This window comes from Leucopleurus acutus, assembly GCF_964270905.1.
Source record: "Leucopleurus acutus genome assembly, chromosome: 7".
NCBI classification, from domain to species: Eukaryota; Metazoa; Chordata; class Mammalia; order Artiodactyla; family Delphinidae; genus Leucopleurus; species Leucopleurus acutus.
In genome coordinates, this window is record NC_139150.1 from 44,292,777 (window position 1) to 44,308,669 (window position 15,893).

The window sequence follows — 15,893 nt, forward strand, 5'->3', positions numbered from 1 at the left end:
GAAGAAAGTTTCCCAAATGTAAGAACACTGAGTCCTAAGATGCAGACAGTAGATCAATCTCCACCTTCCACAGCAAACCCCAGGGGAGAGAACCCTCCACTGGCAGCCTGGACAGAAGTAAGATCCCTTTCAGCTACAGCCAGATTCTTCTGCCACCCTCAATCTTCAAACTTAAGAGAAGTGGCCAGCATAGAATGATCCAGGCCCAGCCTTCTAAATGTATTATAATTGTTAACCCTGTAAACCAGGCTTGCGTAGAGAAACACGATCCAGTGCATGAAATATTTCTCTAACCATGACACCATCTCTTTAAAAAATAACTTAAACGCCAAAAACTGAGATATTTTAATGAAGTGAGTCCAGGCAATTTTTTCCAAGCCTGTTTAGCCCAGCATCAAACCCTGAGTCTGACAGCACCAAGCTACATGGCTCTTGAGGGACCTCAATGCCTGAGTGAGTCTCCCAAGGTGCCTCACCAACTCCCAGGGCAAGACTCAGGCCCAGGGGATGAGAGCTCCATTATTCCAAGTCCGCACAATCACACATTTTTTCCATAAGTCCTTGGTCTCGAGGGACTACCTTGCAAAAAGGAAAAGCCAATTTACCATTAAACATTTAATAAAGAAAAGACAACAAAGAAAATCCTCTTTTCATCACACCGTATGCTCGAGACACCTTTCATGGTGAGAACTGCTAAACTGAAACCACAGATAAAGAGGTCTTAAATTTTTTCTTTATGGAAGTAAGGGATTTGTCCATTTTTTCCCCAGTAAGCATCTAATAAGTTTCCACTCTTCACCAGACACTAGGCAAAGCTCTGGGGCTACAGTCAGGAAAGAGCCTTGCTCTCTGCCAGCAGTGCACACTGCTCTGGAGGAAACGCACGTGTAGTTTCCTCCAGTATCGGGCAGAATAAAACACACATCAAACATAAAGCCCAAGCAAAATACTACAGGCACCCAGAGGTAATAATGACAACAATAATGATGCTAGGGGTAATAATAAAATATTACTAATATAACAGCTCCATATTTTTTTTTTATTTTTTGCGGTACACGGTGCCTCTCACTGTTGTGGTCTCTTCCATTGTGGAGCACAGGCTCCGGACGCGCAGGCTCAGTGGCCATGGCTCACGGACCCAGCCGCTCCGCGGCATGTGGGATCTTCCCGGACGGGGGCACGAACCCGTGTCCCCTGCATCGGCAGGCGGACTCTCAACCACTGCGCCACCAGGGAAGCCCTAACAGCTCCATTTTTAAAGAACAGGTCCTCTGCTAAGTGATTTATATACATTGTAGTAGAGTCTTCGTGACAGTTCTATGTGACGGGTACTGTTTTTGCCTCCATTTCACAAATATGGAAACTGAGGCACGCAGAGCAAGGAATGCCCAAGTGGGTTTCAAGCAGGCAGGACAACTTCACAGAGGATATAAGCCCTAGCCTAGGAGGATAAATGGGATTTAGATAGATGGAGGAGGAAGAGGGGAGAGACGGAAGGCAGCTCAGGATGAGGAAAGAAAGAGTACATGAAGAACTAAGTTAAGCAAAATTAAAGAGATGGTTGTGCTGAAAATGGAAGGAGGGCAGTGTTAAAAGTGACATCCAGTATTTAAAACAGTTGGAACCGTACCACACACCCAGCAGACCCTCAGCAAATGCAATGTTGTGAGGTGAAGCAATGAATGCACTTATCAGCACGAGCCTCACTTCCAGTTCTATGGGGCTGCGTTAAATGACACTTGCTTCTTGCCCATGCTGCAGGCAATTTTATTATTATTTTTGATTTCTTAACCTGTCTCATAATTCCTTTCCTTTCTCCTCTAAGCTGAAGGGAAATGCAATCACAGGTGAGCAACAGGCTAGGATACGAAACAAAAGTTTTAAATGTGAAAGAGGAAAAAAATCAACCTTGTCAGCACATCGGCAAAATTGAATGAAAGTTGGCATGCAGTGACAGGAAGAGAACGTGGAGGGTAAATGAAAGACATAAAACATCCTTCCAGTGACAGGAGAAGTAAACTAGTCTTTGGTGAACATCTACTTCATGCCAGCACTTTCCCTACATCGTCTCTCCAAACTCTACCTACAAGGCACTATGATTCCTATTTTACAGACGAGAATACTCATACTTATAAATGTGAAATTCTTACCTGAAATCACTGCAGTTAGCAATGGCAGATTCCACTTATGAAACCTTGTCTACCTGATTCCCAATCCTATGTTCTTTCTACTATGATGTATTGTATCCACAAGAACTAACAGTCAATCAGGGTCTTATTTTAATTATCTCAATGTCTCTCTCTCTCCCTCTCCCCCCGCACCTAAATATATTATATAATATGATGCATTTGATAAATATTTTTTACTTACTCAAAACCATGAATAAATATTGCATCAGTCAAGCTTTATGATCCCATAGCAAGTCTTCATGCGTAAGTACCTGAGAAACAGTCATGAGAAAAACAGAGATATAAGAATGGCTCTGAATGGCTCTATTTGCCAATGTGTTGGTATATTAAAAGTATGAAAACAATTGTAAACACTAATAATAATTAAATAATTTTAGTACTTTCAGTATTTTAAAGGGTTGTCTTTAAGTTAAAGTGGTTAATCTTTCAAAAAACTGGAAAAGGTGTTTGATGGTGGGGAAAGAACCAAAGATCAAAGCTGAGAAATACAGAATTTCCTGACTACATGCAAGCCTGCCTATGACCTTCCAACCACTGCCTTCTGAGCTGTCACTCTTCCTACAGATTCTAGTGATTAGCCAAAATGTTATTTTCAGAAGATAGAGAAAACTAAGACTTTATCTAAATAGAAAGCTTTGCCACTGTTTGATTTAAAATTTCACTCAAAAGCATTTAGAATTGGTTTAACTTTGTAACTGGAAAAGCAGCAAGAGTGTGATGCGATTGATTAACCATATGAACAGAAATGATAGATTTGCGCCCTTCATCTGATACTAATCATGCCTTATGTCAGTGCAGGGCTCTGTAAATTTCAGAGCGGTTATATATATTTATCTTTGCAATGGATTTGGTCAACATTCCTCTGGAGTAAATAATATAGGAAAAAGAATCAGCATTTTATGTTAAGAAAACTTGAGGCCTGGAGATATTAAGCAGCTTTCCTACAGTCTCAGAGTTTGGGAGAAGTTAGTAAGGACTGAACTTCTTGTCTCCATAAATCCTAGCCTGGTGTTTGTTCTGCTGCTCTAGTATCTCACGACACCAGTAAATGCACTACAGATCCCACATTCCTCTTGGGGATTCTATAGCAACAGAGAGGATTAGGACCTGAGACTCTGATTCCTTAAATGTGCCAGGGGATTCTTTGATCAGAAATTTGGGGAAACTCCAACCATTTGGTAAATATGGAGCAATATATTGCAGAATAGTTTTCTTTGGAAATTCAAGCCCACATTAATTGCAGTTAACATTTCTTTAATATTCCTAGAGATAGTGTAAACAATTGAATCAAAAGATGAGTTATTTCAGCTCATGGTTCCAGGGCAAATAATAGAATATGATTAAAATGTTGTTTAAGAGTAATGTTTTAAAAAACAACATAGTGTGATCATAACTGCAATAGGTAGAGAAACAAGTCAAGAGAAAAGTATTATTCTGGGTGAATGGATTAATACTTTACTTACAGTGAGTATACATATAATTAAAAACACAGTTACCTTTAATTAAATACCATCAAGCAAGAGAAAAAAGTAGGACAGATAGCTACAGAACTGTAAACTCTCCTAGAGCGACACTTAAAAACTCAGTTTCCACCCTTGGCACCTCCTGACGTGATTCTCTTGGTGACTGCCTAGATGTTTATTTGATAATGATGAAAATCAGGGAGTCATGAGTTGTGCATAATGGCTTCCCACAATTCACTTATTCACTCATTCAGCAAGTATTTGTTGCATTCTTACCACATAGCAGGCCCTGTGCTAGAAGCTAGTTTTACAAGGTGATGCAAACTCAGGATCTTTTCTCCCAGGGTTTATAATCTAACGGGGGTTGTAGAAGAGTAAAGTGATAACAGGAAATAAAGGAGCTATGAGTACATAGGAGGGGAATCTACTCAAATCTGGGGGCCAGATTTCAAGTACCATTTCAACTTAGAACCGAAGATAAATAGGAGTTGGTCAGGTGAAGAGTGAGGGAGAGACTGCTCCAGGTAGAGGAGATATTTGTGCAGCATCCTGTAAGTGAAACAGAGCCTGAATCTTTCATGGAACTAAAAGAAATTTAGTGTACGAACAGCAGTTCGTCAGGAGGAGAGTGGAATGAAAACAGGCTTAAAAGATAAGCAATGCTAGATCATTAGTATTCTGGACATAAGGATTGTAAGCAGTACAGAGAGATATGATCAGGTTTGTGTGTTTCAGACACATCACACTAGCTATTATATGAAGAATGATTTAAGGAAGGAATATATGGAGTTTCACCAGGAAGATTTTTTCATAGTTCAGGTGAGATATGGACTGGAATAGTAGGAGTGAGGATGGAGAGAAGTAGGTATTTTCAAAAGAAACACCAGGACTTTGTGAGTGATTATACATAGGAGTAAGAGAAAGGTGGGGACCAAGGAGAATGTTTAACTTTCTGGCTTGAGTAACTGAGTCAGTGATTGTTCCATTTCCTATTTCTTGAGTAGGGAACATAGAAGAAAAGCATGTTTGAGGAAGCCGATAGTGATCTTGAGGGACTCATGGTATATCCAAGTAGAATATTCAGCAGGCCGCTTTATATATATATGAGTCTCTGGGCTGGAACCATACAATTAAGAGGCATCACAAGAATTCTATGCTGCAGCTAAAAAGAGATAAGTTTCACCCTTTTAAAAATTGTTGATCAAATGGAAGAGGCTGCAGTAGACACATGGTTGTACAATCTAAAAATAGGCCATCCCACTCCCAGATTAAACTCATCAACTAGAAAGGGGAAGTTTCGTTTGAATAGCTTGACTTTAATCAAAGGGCCCAGGCTGATGGAGGGAGAGCTGGTCCTGAGTATAGGGTCTGGGTCTCTCCTGACCCCATTTACCATGGCACTCTAGGTATGTCTCTAGGGAAAGAGCTGCATAAAAGCTTGAAATGGAATTGTTGGTTATTAATAGCTATAGAATGAAGATCCCAGGCCTACTCTGGCATAAGGCTCCTGAGACTGAGTGTAATGCTAGGAAGAGTAAAGACAGTCATCAAATTACAAGAGAAGAGAAAAAAGAAACAAAAAAGAACTACAAAAACAACCAGAAAACAGTTAACAAAATGGCAATAAGTACATACCTATCAGTAATTATTTTTTTATTTTTTCACATCTTTATTGGAATATAATTGCTTTACATTGTTGAGTTAGTTTCTGCTGTATAACAAAGTGAATCAGCTACACGTATACAAATATCCCCATATCCCCTCCCTCTTGCATCTCCCTCCCACCCTCCCTATCCCACTAGGTGGTCACAAAGCACCGAGCTGATCTCCCTATGCTATGCAGCTGCTTCCCACTAGCTATATATTTTACATTTGGTAGTGTATACATGTCAATGCCACTCTCTTACTTCGTCCCAGCTAACCCTTCCCTCTCCCCATGTCCTCAAGCCCATTCTCTATGTCTGTGTCTTTATTCCTGTCCTGCCCCTACGTTCTTCAGAACCTTTTAGATTCCATATATATGTATTAGCATACGGTATTTGTTTTTCTCTTTCTGACTTACTTCACTCTGTATGACAGACTCTAGGTCCATCTACCTCACTACAAATAACTCAATTTCCTTTCTTTTTATGGCTGAGTAATGTTCCATTGTATATATGTGCCACATCTTCTTTATCCATTCATCTGTCGATGGACACCTAGGTTGCTTCCATGTCCTGGTTATTGGAAATGGTGCTGCAATGAACATTGTGGTACATGACTGTTTTTGAATTATGGTTTTCTCAGGGTATATGCCCAGTAGTGGGATTGCTGTGTTGTATGGTAGTTCTATTTTTAGTTTTATAAGGAACCTCCACAGTGGCTGTATCAATTTACATTCCCACCAACAGTGCAAGAGGGTTCCCTTTTCTCCACACCCTCTTCAGCATTTATTGTTTGTAGACCTTTGGATGACGGCCATTCTGCCAGTGTGAGGTAATACCGCATTGTAGTTCTGACTTGCATTGTTCTAATTATTAGTGATGTTGAGCATCCTTTCACGTGTTTGTTGGAAATCTGTATATCTTCTTTGGAGAAATGTCTATTTAGGTTTTCTGCCCATTTTTGGATTGGGTTGTTTTTTTGATATTGAGCTGCATGAGCTGCTTGTATATTCTGAAGATTAATCCTTTGCCAGTTGCTTCATTTGCAAATATTTTCTCCCATTCTGAGGGTTGTCTTTTCGTTTTGTTTATGGTTTCCTTTGCTGTGCAAAAGCTTTTAAGTTTCATTAGGTCCCATTTGTTTATTTTTGTTTTTATTTCCATTTCTCTAGAAGGTGGGTCTAAAAGGATCTTGCTGTGACTTATGTCATAGAGTGTTCTGCCTATGTTTTCCTCTAAGAGTTCTATAGTGCCTATCCTTACATTCAGGTCTTCAAAGCATTTGGAGTTTATTTTTGTGTATGGTGTTAGGAAGTGTTCTAATTTCATTCTTTTACATGCAGCTGTCCAGTTTTCCCAGCACCACTTACTGAAGAGGCTGTCTTTTCGCCATTGTATATTCTTGCCTCCTTTATCAAAGATAAGATGACCATATGTGCCTGGGTTTATCTCTGGGCTTTCTATTCTGTTCCATTGATCTATATTTCTGTTTTTGTGCCAGTCCATACTGTCTTGATTACTGTAGCTCTGTAGTATAGTCTTAAGTCAGGGAGCCTGATTCCTCCTGCTCTGTTTTTCTTTCTCAAAATTGCTTTGGCTATTTGGGGTCTTTTGTATTTCCACACAAATTGTGAAATTTTTTGTTCTAGTTCTGTGAAAAATGCCATTGGTAGTTTGATAGGGATTGCAAAGAATATGTAGATTGCTTTGGGTAGTATAGTCATTTACACAATGTTGATTCTTCCATTCCAAGAACATGGTATATCTCTCCATCTGTTTGTGTCATCTCCAATTTCTTTCATCAGTGTCTTATAGTTTTCTGCATATAGGTCTTTTGTCTCCTTAGGTAGGTTTATACCTAGGTATTTTATTCTTTTTGTTCCAGTGGTAAATGGGAGTGTTTCCTTAATTTCTCTTTCAGATTTTTCATCATTAGTGTATAGGAATGCAAGAGATTTCTGTGCATTAATTCTGTAACCTGCTACTTTACCAAATTCATTGATTAGCTCTAGCACTTTTCTGGTAGCATCTTTAGGATTCTGTATGTATAGTATCATGTCATCTGCAAAGAGTGACAGTTTTACTTCTTCTTTTCCAATTTGGATTCCCCTTATTTCTCTTTTGTCTCTGATTGCTGCAGCTAAAACTTCCAAAACTATGTTGAATAATAGTGCTGAGAGTGGGCAACCTTGTCTTGTTCCTGATTTTAGTGGAAATGGTTTCAGTTTTTCACCATTGAGAATGATATTGGCTGTGGGTACGTCATATATGGCCTTTATTATGTTGAGGTAAGTTCCCTCTATGCCTACTTTCTGGAGGGTTTTTATCATAAATGGGTGTTGAACTTTGTCGAAGCTTTTTCTGCATTTGTTGTCATATGGTTTTTATCCTTCAGTTTGTTAATATGGTGTATCACACTGATTGATTTGCGTATACTGAAGAATCCTTGCATTCCTGGGATATACCCCACTTGATCATGGTGTATGATCCTTTTAAAGTGTTGTTGGATTCTGTTTGCTAGTATTTTGTTGAGGATTTCTGCATCTATGTTCATCAATGATATTGGCCAGTAGTTTTATTGTGACCTCTTTGGTTTTGGTATCAGGGGGATGGTGGCCTCGTAGAATGCGTTTGGGAGTGTTCCTCCCTCTGTTATATTTTGGAAGAGTTTGAGAAGGATAGGTGTTAGCTCTTCTCTAAATGTTTGATAGAATTCGCCTGTGAAGCCATCTGCTCCTGGGCTTTTGTTTGCTGGAAGATTTTTAATCACAGTCTCAATTTCAGTACTTGTGATCGGTCTGTTTATATTTTCTATTTCTTCCTGGTTCAGTCTCGGAAGGTTGTGCTTTTCTAAGCATTTGTCCATTTCTTCCAGGTTGTCCTTTCTGTTGGCATAGAGTTGCTTGTAGTAATCTCTCATGATCCTTTGTACTTCTGCAGTGTCAGTTTTTACTTCTCCTTTTTCATTTCTAATTCTATTGATTTGAGTCTTCTCCCTTTTTTCTTGATGAGTCTAGCTAATGGTTTACCAATTTTGGTTAACTTCTCAAAGAACCAGCTTTTTGTTTTACTGATGTTTGCTATCGTTTCCTTCATTTCTTTTTCATTTATTTCTGATCTGAAAGTTATGATTTCTTTCCTTCTGCTAACTTTGGGATTTTTTTGTTCTTCTTTCTCTAATTGCTTTAGGTGTAAGCTTAGGTTGTTTATTTGAGATTTTTCTTGTTTCTTGAGGTAAGATTGTATTTCTATAAACTTCCCTCTTAGAACTTCTTTTGCTGCATCCTGTAGGTTTTGGGCCATCGTGTTTTCATTGTCGCTTCTTTCTGGGTATTTTTTGATTTCCTCTTTGATTTCTTCAGTGATCTCTTGGTTATTTAGTAGCATACTGTTTACCCTCCATGTGTCTGTACTGTTTACTATTTTTTTCCTGTAATCGATATCTAGTCTCACAGCGTTGTGGTCAGAAGAGATACTTGATACGATTTCAGTGTTCTTAAATTTACCAAGGCTTGATTTGTGACCCAAGATATGATCTATTCTGGAGAATGGCCCATGAGCACTTGAGAAGAAAGTGTATTCTGTTGTTTTTGGATGGAATGTCCTATAAATATCAATTAAGTCCACCTTGTTTAATATGTCATTTAAAGCTTGTGTTTCCTTATTTATTTTCAGTTTTGTTGATCTGTCCATTGGTGAAAGTGGGGTGTTAAAGTCCCCTGCTATTATTGTGTTACTGTTCATTTCCCCTTTTATGGCTGTTAGCATTTGGCTTATGTATTGAAGTGCTTCTATGTTGGGTCCACAAATATTTACAATTGTTATATCTTTTTCTTGGAATGATCCCTTGATCATTATGTAGTGTCCTTCCTTGTCTCTTGTAACATTCTTCATTTTAAAATCTGTTTTTTCTGATATGAGTATTGCTACTCCAGGTTTCTTTTGATTTCCATTTGCATGGAATATCTTTTTCCATCCCCTCACTTTCATTCTGTATGTGTCCCTAGGTCTGAAGTGGGTCTCTTGTAGACAGCGTATATCGGATCTTGTTTTTCTATCCATTCAGGCAGTCTGTGTCTGGTTGGAGCATTTAATCCAATGACCATTAAGGTAATTATTGATATGTATGTTCCTATTACCATTTTTGTAATTGTTTTGGGTTTGTTTTTGTAAGTCTTTTCTTTTTCTTGTGTTTCCTGCCTAGAGAAGTTCCTTTAACATTTGTTGTAAAGCTGGCTTGGTGGTGCTGAATTCTCTTAATTTTTGCTTGTCTGTAAAGGTTTTAATTTCTCAGTCGAATCTGAATGAGATCCTTGCTTGGTAGAGTAATCCTGGTTGTAGGTTTTTCCCTTTCATCACTTTAAATATGTCCTGCTACACCCTTCTGGCTTGCAGAGTTTCTGCAGAGAAACCAGCTGTTAACCTTATGGGGATTCCCTTGTATGTTATTTGTTGCTTTTCCCTTGCTGCTTTTAATATTTTTTCTCTGTATTTAATTTTTTATAGCTTGATTAATATGTGTGTTGGCATGTTTCTCCTTGGATTTATCCTGTATGGGACTCTCTGTGCTTCCTGGACTTGCCTGACTATCTCCTTTCCAATATTAGGGAAGTTTTCAACTATAATCTCTTCAAATATTTCCTCAGTCCCTTTCTTTTTCTCTTCTTCTTCTGGGACCCCTATAATTCGAATGTTGGTGTGTTTAATGTTGTCCCAGAGGTCTCTGAGACTGTCCTCAATTCTTTTCATTCATTTTTCTCTATTCTGCTGTGTGGTAGTTATTTCCACTCTTTTATCTTCCAGGTCACTTATCCATTCTTCTGCCTCAGTTATTCTGCTATTGATTCCTTCTAAAGAATTTTTTTTTTTTTTTTTTTTTTTTTGCGGTACGTGGGCCTCTCACTGTTATGGCCTCTCCCGTTGCGAAGCACAGGGTCCAGACGCACAGGCTCAGCAGCCATGGCTCACGGTCCTAGCCACTCCGCGGCATGTGGGATCCTCCCGGACCGGGGCATGAACCCGTGTCCCCTGCATCGGCAGGTGGACTCTCAACCATTGCGCCACCAGGGAAGCCCCTAAAGAATTTTTAATTTCATTTATTGTGTTGTTCATCATTGTTTGTTTGCTCTTTAGTTCTTCTAGGTCCTTGTTAAACGTTGCTTGTATTTTCTCCATTTTATTTCCAAGATTTTGCATCATCTTTACTATCATTACTCTGAATTCTTTTTCAGTTAGACTGCCTATTTCACTTGTTCGGTCTGGTGGATTTTTGCCTTGCTCCTTCATCTGCTGCGTATTTCTCTGTCTTCTCATTTTGCTTAACTCATGGTGTTTGGGGTCTCCTTTTCGCAGGCTGCCGGTTCGTAGTTCTCATCGTTTTTGCTTTCTGCCCCCAGTGGGTAAGGTTGTTTCAGTGGGTTGTGTCAGCTTCCTGGTGGAGGGGACTGGTGCCTGTGTTCTGGTGGATGAGGCTGGATCTTGTCTTTCTGGTGGGCAAGACCATGTCCAGTGGTGTGTTTTGGGGTGTCTGTGAACTTATTATGATTTTAGGCAGCCTCTCTGCTAAGGGGTGGGGTTGTGTTTCTGTCTTGCTAGTTGTTTGGCATGGGGTGTCCAGCAATGGAGCTTGCTGGTCGTTGAGTGGAGCGTTGAGACAGAAATCTCTGGGAGAGCTCTTGCCAATTGATATTACGTGGGGCCGGGAGGTCTCTGGTGGTCCAAAGTCCTGAACTGGGCTCTCCCACTTCCGAGGCTCAGTCCTGGTTGGAGCACCAAGTCAGCCACATGGGTCAGAAGGAAAGGGAGGGAAAAAAAAGAAATAAAATAAAAATAAAATAAATTTATGAAAATAAAAAAATTTAAAAAAATATTAAAATAAAATTTTTTAAAAGTAATAAAAAAGAAGAGAGCAACCAAACCAATAAACAAATCCACCAATGATAACAAGTTCTAAAAACTAAACTAAGATAATCATATAAATCAGAAACTAGTCAGTCGCATATAGCAAACCCCAAGTCTACAGTTGCTCTCACAGTCCACCGCCTCAATTTTGGGATGATTCGTTGTCTATTCAGGTATTCCACAGATGCAGGGTACATCAAGTTGATTGTGGAGATTTAATCTACTGCTCCTGAGGCTGCAGAGAGAAATTTCCCTTTCTCTTCTTTGTTCGCACAGCTCCTGGGGTTCTGCTTTGGATTCGGCCCCGCCTCTGCGTGTAGGTTGCCTTCTGACATCGGTTCTTCGCCCAGACAGGAGAGGGTTAACGGAGCAGCTGATTAGAGGACTCTGACTCAGGCTGGGGGAAGGGAGGGGTATGGAATGCAGGGCAAGCCTGCGGCAGCAGAGGCTTACATGACGTTGCAATAGCCTGAGGCGCGCTATGTGTTCTCGTGGGGAAGTTGTCCCTGGATCACGGGACCCTGGCAGTGGCGGGCTGCACAGGCTCCCAGGAGGGGGTGTGTGGATACTGACCTGTGCTTGCACACAGGCTTCTTGGTGTCAGCAGCAGCCTTAGCGTTTGATGCCCGTCTCTGATGTCCGCACTGATAGCCACGGCTCGCACCCATCTCCGAAGCTCGTTTAGGTGGTGCTCTGAATGCCCTCTCCTCGCGCACCCTGAAACAATGGTCTCTTGACTCTGAGGCGGGTCCAGAGTTTTTCTCAGACTCCCTCCCGGCTAGCTGTGGCGCACTAGCCACCTTCAGGCTGTGTTCACACAGCCAACCCCTGTCCTCTCCCTGGGATCTGACCTCCGAAGCCGGAGCCTCAGCTCCCAGCCCCTACCCGCCCCGGCGGGTGAGCAGACAAGCCTCTCGGGTTGGTGAGTGCTGGTTGGCACGGATCCTCTGTGCGGGAATCTCTCCGCTTTGCCCTCTGCACCTCTGTTGCTGCGCTCTCCTCCATTGCTCCAAAGCTTCCCCCCGCCCATCCCCCGTCTCCGCCAGTGAAGGGGCCTCCTAGTGTGCGGAAAGTTTTCCTCCTCCACAGCTCCCTCCCAGAGGTGCAGGTCCTGTCCCTATTCTTTTTTTTTTTTTTTTTTTGCGGTACGCGGGCCTCTCACTGTTGTGGCCTCTCCCGTTGCGGCGCACAGGCTCCGGACACGCAGGCTCAGCGGCCATGGCTCACGGGCCCAGCCGCTCCGCTCCGCGGCATGTGGGATCTTCCCAGACCGGGGCACGAACCCGTGTCCCCTGCATCGGCAGGCGGACTCTCAACCACTGCGCCACCAGGGAAGCCCCGTCCCTATTCTTTTGTCTCTGCTTTTTCTTTTTTCTTTTGCCCTACCCAGGTACGTGCCTTTTGGGAAGTCTGAGATCTTCTGCCAGCATCCAGTAGGTGTTCTGTAGGAGTTGTTCTGTACGTAGATGTATTTTTGATGTATTTGTGGGGAGGAAGGTGATCTCCATGTCTTACTCCTCCACCAACTTGACCGTCCTCCTCCAGTAATTACTTTAAATGTAAAATGACTAAATGCTTCAATCAAAAGACAGAGAATGACTGAATGGATTGAAAAATGTATATATGCTGCCACAAGAGACTCACTTCAGATCTAAAGACAAGCACAGACTGAAAGTGAAAAATGGAAAAGGGCACTCCATTCAAATGGAAATGAAAAGAAAGCTGGGATTGTAATACTAATATCAGAGAAAACAGAGTTTAAAATGAAGACTGTAACAAGAGAGAAAAAAGGACATTATATAATGATAAAGGGATTGATCCAACAAGAAGTACAATTGTAAATATATATGTACCCAACATAGGAGCATCTAAATACATAAAACAAATGTTAACAAGCATAAAGGGAGAAATGGACAGTAACACAATAATAATAGGGGACTTTAACATCCCACTTATATCAATGAATAGTTCATCCAGACAGAAAACCAGTAACAAAACACTGTCCTTAAATGACACATTAGACCCAATGAACTTAACAGTCATATATATATATATACATATGTATATATATATATATATGTAACATTCCATTCTAAAACAGCAGAATACACATTCTTTTCAAGTGCACATGGAACATTCTCCAGGATAGATCACATACTAGGCCACAAAAGAAGCCTTGGTAAATTTAAATTAAAATCATATCAAGCATCTTTTCTGACCACAATACTATGAGACTAGAAATCAACCACAAGAAAAAAAAAACTGCAAAAAACACACATACATGGAGGCTAAACAATATGCTACTAAACACCCAATGGGTCACTGAAGAAATCAAAGAAGGAATAAAAAAATACTTGAAGACAAATAAAAATGGAAACACAACAATCCAAAATCTATGGGACACAGCAAAAGCAGTTGTAAGAGGGAATTTTATAGCAATACAGCCTACCTCAGGAAATAAGAAAAGTTGCAAATAAACAACCAAAACTTACACTTAATGGAAATAGGAAAAAAAGAACAAACAAAACCCAAAATTGGTAGGAGGAAAGACATTGTAAAAATCAGAGCAGAAATAAATAAAACAGAGAGTAAAAAAACAATATGAAAGATTAATGAAACTAAGAACTGGTTCTTTGAAAAGGTAAACAAAATTGACAAACCTTTAGCCAGAGTCATTAAGAAAAAAAGAGAGAGGGCCCAAAACCATAAAATCAGAAATGAAAGAGGAGGTGTTACAACTGACATCACAGAAAAACAAAGGATCATAAGAGACTACTATGAACAACTAAACGCCAATAAATTGGACAACCTAGAAGAAACTCATAAATTTCTAGAAACATACAATCTCCCAAGACTGAATCAGAAAGAAATAGAAAATATGAACAGATCAGTTACCAGTAATGAAGTTGAATCAGTAATCAAAAAACTCCCAATAAGCAAGATTCCAGACCAGAGTCTTCACAGATGAATTCTACCAAACATTTATTGAAGAATTAACACCTATCCTTCTCAAACTATTCCAGAAAATTGAAAAGGAAGGAATGCTTCCAAACTCATTCCACAAGGCCAGCATCAGCCTGATACCAAAGTCAAACAAGGACACTATAGAAAAGAATATTATCGGCCAACGCCACTGATGAACATAGATGCAAAAATCCTCAATATAATATCAGCAAATCAAATTCAGCAATACAGTAAAAGGATCATACACTGTGATCAAGTGGGATTTATCCCAGGGATGCAGGAATGGTTCAACATACCCAAAGAAATCAATGTGATACACCACATTAACAAACTGAAGAATAAAAATCATCATTATGATCATGTAACTATATCTTTGCTTCAGGCATCTACTTTAGGGTGAACCCAAACTGAGCAGAACCCAGGAAGTCTTTAGCATATACTAGAATTTTAGATTTTTCTCTATGAAAATTACCTGGGAGGTATCTATTCTATGGTGCCAATAAGAAATATAATAATAATAATAGTAATAATGGCTAGAATTTTAAGAGGGAGTACTCTATGCCAAGCACTGAGCCACACGCCTTACATGGATTTGCTCCCAAGACAAACCATGTGAGGTAAGAGCTATCATTACCCCTGTTTTACAGATGAGAAAACTGAGATTTAGAGGCCTGACACTATGTGTCCGAAGTTATGAAGTTAGCAAGTGTTACAGCAATCTATATCCAGGCAAGTTTTATCCCTGTATCTTAGGCAAAGGGGTAAGATTAGCACCCACGTAAGAAACTGGATAAGTTTTGGGGGAACCTGGGAACAGTCACGTAAGTAGGAGGCAAACCCACTTGCTTGACAGTTGGTTGACTGAGTGGGCAAGCCCACAGAGAGGAAAGGAGTACCAGTGTCCAGTTGGCCACCCTGGCCTGCGTTAAGAGCAACACTCTTCCCAGGGAGTCTGTGTTTAACATAAAAATAAATAATCCAAATGTAAATTGCAATCCCCACAGTGTCTTCCTCCTTTTTTTCCTTTTGGGATATAAAAAGCATCTACAAACATATGCTCCTGCTGCCTTGTTCTTTGTGGCCTGCTCCACAAAGACACTTTAAAAAACGACAGCCCACGGTCTTTTTCAGAGCCTGCATCTCTGGTTTGTCACTTGGCAAAGGACAGAAATATTCCATGCGTGGTTGAAGGTGGTGCCAGGAGAAAGCATGGAAGATTTATTCTTTGGCTGCTCAGGTTATATATTAAAGAGGGACTAGGGTTCAAAAAGGAGCTTGCAGCTCTGCACATCAGAGGTGTCCACTTCCGCCCAGTGTTGAGTTAAACTGAACCTTGTGTGGCCACAAGGGAGGAGTGTCACAGGTCACTTTTAGCAAGAGGGTCCTGAAGAGGGACCACTGTGCTTCCTCCCACACCACTTCCTGGCTCTTGGGCTACCGCCAATATAATTATTATTAATTACAATGCTGTGGCACTTCCAATGTCAATTTCAGTCTGCAACTTAAAGAAAAGCAAAACCCCACACATTAAAGCAGTTAGAAGAATTTTTAATTTGGTAAAGGGGTGAGCCCCTCTTTGAGGTTCCAGATCTCTGCTGCAATTGCTACTACAGCAGGAAACAAGCAAATGAATAAGAACCTGGGGTGTTTCCTTTCCTCCTTGGAAATCTTTATACCAAAAGAGTAGCTTTTTGGATACAGTTTAGGTACTGGGTCATACAGTGAATCCTTTT